Source organism: Cyanistes caeruleus, chromosome 3 (assembly GCF_971803275.1).
Source record: "Cyanistes caeruleus chromosome 3, bCyaCae1.hap1.1, whole genome shotgun sequence".
NCBI classification, from domain to species: Eukaryota; Metazoa; Chordata; class Aves; order Passeriformes; family Paridae; genus Cyanistes; species Cyanistes caeruleus.
In genome coordinates this window covers 48,320,575-48,330,637 of record NC_141703.1, presented here as the reverse complement: position 1 = coordinate 48,330,637, position 10,063 = coordinate 48,320,575, and the positions used below count along the sequence as shown (strand labels likewise).

Sequence of the window (10,063 nt, the reverse complement as noted above, 5' to 3'; positions counted from 1 at the left end):
ACATGACAGTATGACATATTCTGCTTACTGAAGTTTATAGAAATCTGTGGAAAAGCACTTGGCTCTTTCAGATCTAATCCAATTTCTACTGAAGCTTGAAGCAACAACTTTTATAGATTTAGTGTAGCTAGGTCAAATGCAGATTTAGATGACTTTACTTCATACTCTTGAAAAGGTCACAGACAGTCACTGTAGAAACAGTAGAAATTTCTCCACTGGATAAAAGGAAATGGATGGTTGGCTGCTACCATATTGGAGTTCTTGTGCAATCAGATGGAGAGAAGAGGAAAGAATTGACACCTATGTCAGAAAAGAGAAAGGTGGGGTTGAAGAAGAGAGATAAAGAACATTAATAGTGAAAGTACAGGGAAAATAAAGAAAACAAGATTGCAGAGAAGAATGAATAATATTGATAACACTACTAAGGTGTCCAGGACAGGTGGGAACTATGCTAGTGAAGTTCATACAATAATGCAGTGTAAAGAGGAAGCAGGCCCATTATAGATAATGAGAGACTGATCCACTGAGATCATCCAGCTGCTTCTCACCATATCACTGATGCAAAGCAGATGGACCTTTATCTGGAGCAGCTGGTTATGGCAGGTTTAGAGCACCTTTGTGTCACTGGTGCAAATCAGCTCTTGGCTTCTCCTTTCTCTGCATGACTTTTGGGGATGACATAAACCATCCAAGCTTTGATCTTACCATCCAAAATCAGCCAAAAATAACTTCATAATATTGCAACTGGTTAATGCATGGTTGACTCTTATTTTTTTGTTTAATTTCTATCTGTCTTTCACTAAAGGACCACAGATCTCAAGTGGCGAAGAAGGAGGGAAATATGAACAATTTAAGAACAATTAGAGATGTACTATTTTATAAAACAATAAAGGAAAGGGGAGCTTTGGGTGAAATTTTATCTAAGAATTATCAACAGTGTATGGAGTGTGGAGCACTTAGGAGGAAGCAATTCAGGTACCTGGCCTTTAGAAAGATTTGTTGTTGTTTTTTTATTGAATTACTGTTGCAAATATTCTAGTTGAAATAATTGCTATTTATTTAACTGGATTTATTTTAAACTTCCAGTCTAGAATCAGATTCTCAAGCCAAGGTCCTTGTGAAGTAATTTCCCTGTCAGGAAGTCCTGAGCTAATCCTAATCATCAAACAAAACTGCAGTACTGAGAGCCTGGAGAAGAGAATGCAACTTTGGAAAATGTTTCCTCGAGCAATTAGCTGAGAAACTGCCATGGAAAGTTCTCATCTCTGTTAAGTTTCCTTGACCCCATCTTTTCATTCCAGATGTTCTGTCATGTTTGCTCTGACTGCATCTGCACTGCTAAGTACAAGAGGGCCAGGAAATGAGTTCAAGCACTTTAGCCCACTGTGCATCTGCTAGGCTGCACTCTGCTCTGCACAAAGCAAGGCAGATCTTGCCAACTTTCCAAGATGAATCTGCTCTACCAGAGTCTGCTCCAAAGCAGGGGATGTGCGTCAATTGATGCCACTTAGACCAGAACACAGACTTGGTCTCTGTATATTATTTATTTAGCTGTACAGCCATAACTTGGGGAATCAAGATGCACCTGGAGTAGTATGATGGAGATAAATATATCATAACAGAAAGACAGAAAATGATCATTTTGTTGTATCATCTACCATCCAAAGATAAGCATAAAATAACATATCAGACTTTTACACTTTAAGCCCTTTCACCTCCATCTGTGCTGGAACATTTATGGAGAGAGAGAAAGAGAGATACAAAGACAGAGATCATGTACTGTATCAGTGAGGTAATTGAAGCTAAAAGCAAGTAGGAAAAAAGACCCTTTTCTAGAAACCATTTTTTGGCCCTGATCCAATTAACAGATAGCAATTTCCTTATTTTTTTTTGCCTTTACTTCTAAAAATGAATGCATACAAAAAAAGGCCTTGGGATTCTTAAAGGATTCACCATCAAATTCCTCAAGTTACAATTATAAGGCATTCAATTCTACTAATACATCAAGGAGTCTGAGGGGTTTTAATTGTCTAGTACATCCAAATTGCTTATTCTCTGTTTCAGGGAAAATTGGTGGATTCAAAATGGTTTAAATATTAACTCTTTTTATGGCCATTTACCGAAAGTTTACATATCTAATGTGTCAAACCAGGGCTCACTTTGTGATAACACAATGCCACAGCCTTGGAAGGAAGGAGAGAAAAGCAGCTTCTCCACCTCCTCACCTTCAGCAACTGCTTCCATACTCGCTCTGCAGTTAACAGGTGTCTTTACTGTAGTCAGCAGGAACTCCCACCAATATTTCACTGAGAAGCAAGACTGTAAATCTATGAGGATGCAGTTACATGAGACAGGCTGAGCCTGTATAACAGCTTACTGCTGCTGAGAGGAACTGTTCTGTTTCCTCTTCAACAGCTTTTTCACTTATTTCTCATTCTCATCTGCTGATTCCTTCCCTTCTCTTTCACCAGCTCTCAGGCATATCTGTTCCATGGGCTCCATGTCTTCTAGCAAATTATATTTGCCCAGGACTGAACTCTGGCAGAGACCAGATGGAAAGAGGCAGTACCCTCCCCATTCATCACACTTTTGAAACTTCCAGCAGTTGGTGGCCATATACAAACTGCCTATGGGGAAAGTTTTCTGGTCCATGATGGTTTTGCAGCTGTTCCTAGGAATTGTTGGAAGAGAGGTAGTTAACCTTGGCCAAAATGTACTGGGGTCATTAAAATAATTTACTGTAGACAGCACAAACATTCCAGTTCCAGTGCCTTGGAGTGATACTGTTCACTGTTTAATATATCATTACTGTAACTCAGGGACATGGGTCCTCTTAGTGACTAAGTAAGAAACTGGCTCAACCAAAATGGGAGAAGAAGCTTTTTGCCATCAACCCTTTAAGTATCAGACCACAGAAATGGGACATGGAACAAATTCCAGGAATAGAGAGGGAGAGATGGAAAGAAAGGAAAAGACAGATTTCTTCAGTGTCAATTTAATATGTATTGTCTAACTCTACCCTCCTTAACAGTATCATTAGAAATGTATATATATAATAAGAGATGTGTACATATAAATGTGTACAGTGAGGGTGTCTTTGTTCTGCAGAGATGCTGAGTAAAGAGATTTGCAGCATAGTGCCAACAATCCACTGCCATTTCTCCTGAAGATTCTACCCTTTTGGATCTGCCATCTAATTTGAATTTGTTAGGAACTCTGAAGTTTTTTTCCTATGCAGTCCCACTGTTAAGGCAGTATTCTAGAGCATTTTGCTTTAAATGGACCAGCGAGAGCTCACACGCACAGCTTAAGTGGCAGATTGGAAGAGGTGATAGCATTCACTAAGACAAGCAAAAGGAGATGACCCTCCTTTAACCTCTTACTGTGACATCTGCATCCAAAAGAGAGTGGTACACAGCTTTCAGGAAGATTTGTACTCTTCTCTCTGAGTCAACACTTCGGCATTCAGCAGCAGTGCCACTGCATTGGAACAGGCAGCCCCTGCCCTGGGACACAGATGTTCAGCTGGACAGAGAAATAGCTGCAAAAACAATCTTGCATACCTGCATAAAGCCAGCTGTTTGGGCTTTTTAAATACTTCCCCCCACACCCCCGCTCACCCCCACTACCCCTACATCCTCAGTTTTTTAGTCTAGGTCACCATATGATCAAGTGAGAAAAATTATCTCAAGTCAAAACTTCTGAATCTAACATTGTTTTGTGGTCTGTGGGTTGAGAAGGTCTTTGTCATGCTGCAGGGTGATCCAAACACCTCTTATAAAACTGTTCCCAATTATAGATATAGTCCATATGTTTCAAAATAAACTTTCTGTCCTCATACAAATATAACTAATAAGAAAAAACAAACAAACAACCAAAACCTTGGAGGTTCTCAGTGTTCTGGGGAAACACTTCTTAAGGATTATTTTGTAGTATGTACTGTTTAAAATTTCTTGCCTGCTATTTTTTACTGGGAGCTCTGTGTTCAGTCATTCCATTTCATGTTTAAGATTTCCTCTAGCATGTGAATATAAAGATTCTCACTCCATATCTGCTCTCTAATTTTTATTCTCCTGTAACAGATTTTACTTTTTTCCAAGGTTGGGGTGGCTTTTTTAGTGTTGTTGTTCTTGTTTCTTCTTTCATGACAGTTTGCAGATTTAAGGCTAGTAAATTCATTTCTGTAAGTCTAGAGTATAGAAGCCTTGAGATTTGACAGTTTGGAGTGAACCTGTGAAAAATATTTTGCTTAGCAGGGTAAGTCACGCAAGACAACAGAATTAAAAGAACCTTTCAGTCAACATGCTCACATCTCATTAAAGCAACACCCTTATGCCATTTTAAAGCACCTCTTAATTTCCATTCATAAAATCTGACTCCTCTGCCCTTGCTTAACCAACTGTTTTAGTTCAAAGTTTACTAGTAATTGCTGTTGCAGTTAGAAGTTCTCCTGAGTTAAAATTTGCATAATTTTGGGGGAATTATATTTTGTGTTGTAGCTTTACAATTGTAAAAAAGAATGAAGCTTCCATTATGTGCATGTTCAAAATGCAAGGATTAGTTTTTGCTAATGAAAAATGATCAAAAAATCAAAAAGTAAGATTCAGCATTCATCACATTTTCTATTGTAAATAATAGAATCTATTTTAGGTTAATACTTTGCTACTTTCACAAAACATTGTTTCAGTTCTATCAATATGGGTCTGAATCTAGTTTAATAGTCCTCATTTCTTGTGAATTAATGGCAACCTGGTGTTTAAATAAAATAATTTCCTGAGATTGTTTTGGACTTCAACTTTGGAACTCCTTTGAACTAATGTGTCTCAAAAAAGCAACCGGGCAGATGTATGGATCTTGTGGTCTGGGTGCATTTTGTTTTAGTGGCCCCAGTTGTGAATAAAGCAGTAAGCAGATGTTGTATGCTACTCTCGTAAGTAATGCATCTGTTGTGGCGTGGTGCAGAAGTGCACCAGTGTTTAATGCAGTTTAATTCCTTCCTAACCCTCATAGATCCATCAGCTTCCTTCCTCCGTTACCTGTTGTTATTCTGTCACTTTTGCTATTTCACTGCTCTTCCATGGGTATCTGTGTAGGAAAATCCTCAGCTACAAAACATGTGTGACTGTCTTTATCCTGGCAGTGAGTGGCCTGAGACAAAAGTAATATTTTAGATGCTTTGATTATGCTAGTAATGTAACCACCCAAATAAATGGATAGATCCTTCAGGTTGACTGCTGTCCTACTACACCTGTGGTACCTGCAGCCAAGTATGGTGCAACCTTGTCCCTGAGAGCTGGGGGGCACCCTAGTGTCCTGAGAGAAGAGGGGAGGTACTGAGAAAGCAGTGGAGAATGCCAGTATCCTCTGGTTTGGTGCCTTTCAGGAACTTCTATCTGCAATGGAGCAATTAGCACAGGTTTAGTGTAATGTTACCCTGGAGTGAGGCAATTTTGGATGTGCCTGGGAGGTGGGTTTCAAAGGAGCCAACTGTAGAGCTGGTGGTAAAAAAAAGGGGAGGGAGGGAGGGAGGGAGGGAGGGAGGGAGGGAGGGAGGAAGGAAGGAAGGAAGGAAGGAAGGAAGGAAGGAAGGAAGGAAGGAAGGAAGGAAGGAAGGAAGGAAGGAAGGAAGGAAGGAAGGAAGGAAGGAAGGAAGGAAGGAAGGAAGGAAGGAAGGAAGGAAGGAAGGAAGGAAGGAAGGAAGGAAGGAAGGAAGGAAGGAAGGAAGGAAGGAAGGAAGGAAGGAAGGAAGGAAGGAAGGAAGGAAGGAAGGAAGGAAGGAAGGAAGGAAGGAAGGAAGTCCCTACTCTGCTCTGAATCAGATTCCAAAGTCATTAATGTTGTATTTCTAGTGGAATGATATAGTGAATTGAATAAATTGAAATCATGACATTAAAACATTTTTACTTCACTGAAATGGGAAGTTTTAGTAATTTTAAAGACATTTTCCTTTTCAAATTGTAAGGGAAATCAGCATAACCATATAAAAAAATTCCATTCTGACAAGAATACTCTTTGATGGTTTCTAAATCTCAGTGAAGCAAGCTTTTAATACACTGTTCTTTCTGGTCTACTAAAGCATCTGTTTCTCAGAAGATGCTAAGCAAACTAGAGTTCTCTTGGAGTGTGGTCCAAGGATCATTGTTTTCCTGATGGATTTGGACAATAAAAGCTCTAAAGGCTACCTGCTTAGCTTTCTAAATTAGCAAAGATGCATGGGTACTGTTATGCAAAACAATCTCAGTGGACCATGTTGAATTGTTTGGGTTAGCTGATAAGAAGCTGAGGGTCTTTAATTAAGGGAATAATTTCTGTAGACTTGAAGTGGCAGGAAGAAAAGAGAGGAGTAAATAGTAGTTAATGGCATGAGAAGCTTGGAGCCACAGAGTCCCTCAGTGTGAAAACCAAGGGAAAATAATCCCCCCAAATAGGGAATACCTTTAACAGGTGTAGTTTAGAGGAATAGACTATTCAATCTCCTACAAAAACGACAGACAAGGCAATGAAAGGCAGATTAGGTGGTGTCACTTGTGGGGGTTTAGGAAAACAAGGCTGGAGAAGGTGGAAATGAATTTGAATTTGTGAGTGTGGAAGAGATGTGCAAATTTATGAGGATCTTCCTTTGCTATGCTGATGATGCAAAAAGACATTTATTAGCATAAGACTCCTCAAACAGAATCAAAGTGATTTAAATAACTGTTAGTCCACTGAGTTCCTATTTATATTCAAAAGGATGCATCTCACCTAGCTTTACTTCAAAACAGAATGTTTCACACTTCTTAATTATGTGTGAATTATAAAGCACCCATGTCCTCTTCCTCTGCAAAATTCACAACAGCAGGTGTATTCCACCAGTATTAATAAAATACTGAGTGGATGTCCTTGCAAACAGGAAGAATGATACTTTATCAAGAGTTGGTGTGACAGAGTTGTAATTAACTATTGAGTCTGAAGGGCATCTGTTATAATGACTCATGGGTAAGTTTTAGTGGCTGGCCTTTCATTTGTTGGAATAAGGCAGGCCAGATTTCAAATGTTGCTCATGTCAAGGCTGTAAGAACTTGGTTCTGATATCTAATAATCTTGGCTAAACTTTGATTTGCATTTTTACTTATTGCCTAAATGTAGAATTTGAGGTATGAAAATCAGAATCTAACAAGAAAAAAGTAAGATATGTATCAGTCCTTCTAGATCAAAATTTCAACACAAAACTAGTTAAGAAATCTAACCAAATTGTCTTGTCAACAGCTTTTATATAGCAAACATATAATGTAAGATGGTCAACTAAAATGTAATTTTTTGAGCATGTATATGTTAACAGAACAACATCCTATTTCTGAAATCAAGCTGTGATTTTTTCTTGCTCCCTCACCATCTGGCTTGTGTACATTCATGCCCCTCTTAAAGTATTTCAGTTTAAGGGGTAATGTTTATCAGACAGGCAAGTCTGATTAAAATTGGAATTTAAGTCAGTTTTCAGCAGTTCAGGCTTCTGGAAAATGAATGCTTGGCAATATGTGTTAATTGACATAATCAGTTCATAAACAACATTGGAATTTTAGATATGTCAGACCCCTGGTTTAAAAAGCAATGTGATTTGTAATTGCTGGAAAGTACAGTTCAATAACCACAGGGACGTGCTTAATTTTTGTGGAAGATTATCTAATTGCTCTGTTATCTTTCAGCATAAACTAATGGTGAAATTCTGGAAGATATCTTTATGAAAAATGAAATTCAATTCCTGCTTTACATGACACAATGCAGAAAATAAGCAGCTCAATTAAAATGCCAACTGTTTTTCAAAGGGCTTTAACTTAAAATATAATAGGGGTTGCATTTATTTTTTTCTAGCACATTTTCTTCCTTGAAAAAGCTGAACACATTGTAGCTAGCTTTATTTGCAGATGCTTTAATGGGACTTATATACAAAATATTTCATAATCAAGAACTACAGTAAATCTTGGGCAGAATTCTGAACATGAGAATGGGGAATTATGATGAGGTGCAAGAGTCACAAGGAGCAGAGCAGCAGAAAAACGGGGATATTTCAGTTGTGTTACTCTACTTCTATTCCTGGTCTGACAAAGAAAACCAAAATAGTTTCTTTAAGTCTGTCCTCTAAGTGGTGAGAATGTGTGGGGGAAAGTGGGAGTTCGGGTAATGTGTGCCAGAGATAAACTGAATTGGGAGGGGAAGGTAAAGACAGGAAAGACCACTGAGGAGAGCTTATATTTAGTGTCCATGACTGTGGGCCCTGATCAGCAGTTCTCACCCTCAGTGATAGCTTGTAGAAAGAGACAAAATTTGCTCAGGTTGTCTCTGCCACCTTCTTTTCTCTGAGACCAAGACGAAGTTGTGCATTTCTGAGAGATTAGCTGGGGCAGAAAAGGTATTTTCCCTTCCCAGTTGAATGTTCATTTTGCAGAGAGAGAGAGTCTAGTTTAATGTTCTGACAATTTAGAAGTCAAAAATAATCAAATTCATAGAATTTAATTGTACATCAATTTGGAATTGACAAGCAGTTAAAGAAAAACAGGCAGAAGAAAGACATCAGCTGTGAATCCCTATTACACAGCACTGAACTTTTCTACCAGTGCTGTGATGACAGAAATCGCTCACGGGACTTCACTTGACCATCATGGGGAAAAGGATGACTGGGCGCCAGGAACAGCCTGGGATCAGAGTGGGAGAGGGATTTATTGGAGGAGCAAGGGTGAGTAAGAGTAGTGATAAATTTTATCTGATGTGCTGCCCAGTGTTCCCAAGAGGGTTAATAAAATGGCAGGGTACTTAAATGATGATTTGTGCATCATGTCTTTCCTAATGCGGGCCTGAGACAGCACAGTTCACTTCTCAAAGCCCATCCACAGAGAGACTGTGCAGGACACTTGAGAGCAGAGAAGAAGCAGCCTCTGCTATTCCATTGCTTTCAGAATAACACACTTAACTACTGGTGTAGAGTTTGGAGCACTGAGAATGACTTAATTTGGATAATGAAAGAAAGATCTTGGTCCCCGCTTTGCAAAATCATCTTTTATAGTCAAGACTTCGAAAATAAGACTGAAAGTGACTCATGTACATATCCATTATCTAAACAAAGAGATGCACAACTAAAATGTGTATTTTAGGATTTTTAAAAAATTTGATTAATGACAGGGACTTTGAGTGGATATACAAAGCATTTTTTTTTCTCTAAGAACTCTTAAATTTGCAGCTTTTATGAGTTTCTTCCTGAAGAAAAGCCAAACGAAAACCAACAAATTGCCCCCATTTTTAGGGTGTGTGTGTGTTTCCCTGCAGTTTTCCTTTAATTTCCTTTTTCATCTGTCATTTTCTTTGACTGAGGAGGAATGGTCAGCCTTTCATTTCATTTTCCCTTTTTAGTGACAGACTGCATTTGTGTGAGTAATTTTGCCATTAGGAGGATGATATGGTGAAACATCTTCTGGCTGCTTGAAGCTGAGGTTGCTGCAGAGTTCAGTAAGGTTTCCTAATTATGCTACACTTAATGCACACCTAGTAGTCCAACATTGTGCAAAACAGCTTTTAGTAACTTACATAGTGGACACCTAAGAGGGTGTATTTACTATAAACTCTAAGTTATTCAGGGAATTTGGCTGTGTGTATTATCTGTTTCTCTGACTAAATCATAGAATTTCAGATGTGGTAAAAGGTGTGTCTGTCTCTTAAAGGACCCTCCAATGTTGAAATTTAGTTCTTGCCTACCAGAGTCCATACATTTATATTTTGGCATTGTTTTGTTTCTGTGAGGTAATTTGGTTTGACTTGAGGTTGTTGTTTTTTGTTGGTTTTTCTTTTTTTTTAATTTGTGGTTATTTTAGGAGCTCAGATTTATGTAAGAGTTCATTATATGGTAAACCAGAGCTTATCACATGCTAATTAAAATTGTAGTATGCTATGTTTACTGCCTCTGTTCTGGTATATAGCATTTGCTGTTTGTGTTCATCTGTTAACCTCTGCTAAGTCTCTTTGTTTCCTAGATCTTAGGAAACTGTAGCTGCAAGCCTAAGAAGGAATCTGTAATCCCTAGAATTTAGGAAAGGAT

General features: G+C 38.5%; 1 long non-coding RNA gene across 1 annotated transcript; it reads left to right on the top strand.

Annotated features, from left to right (window-relative positions):
* The first annotated feature begins 613 nt into the window (after window positions 1–613).
* LOC147654141 (uncharacterized) lies at window positions 614–1,697 on the top strand. Its single transcript, XR_015285463.1, has 2 exons — window positions 614–975; window positions 1,087–1,697. It is a non-coding gene; the product is annotated as an uncharacterized LOC147654141 (long non-coding RNA).
* Window positions 1,698–10,063: the final 8,366 nt, after the last annotated feature.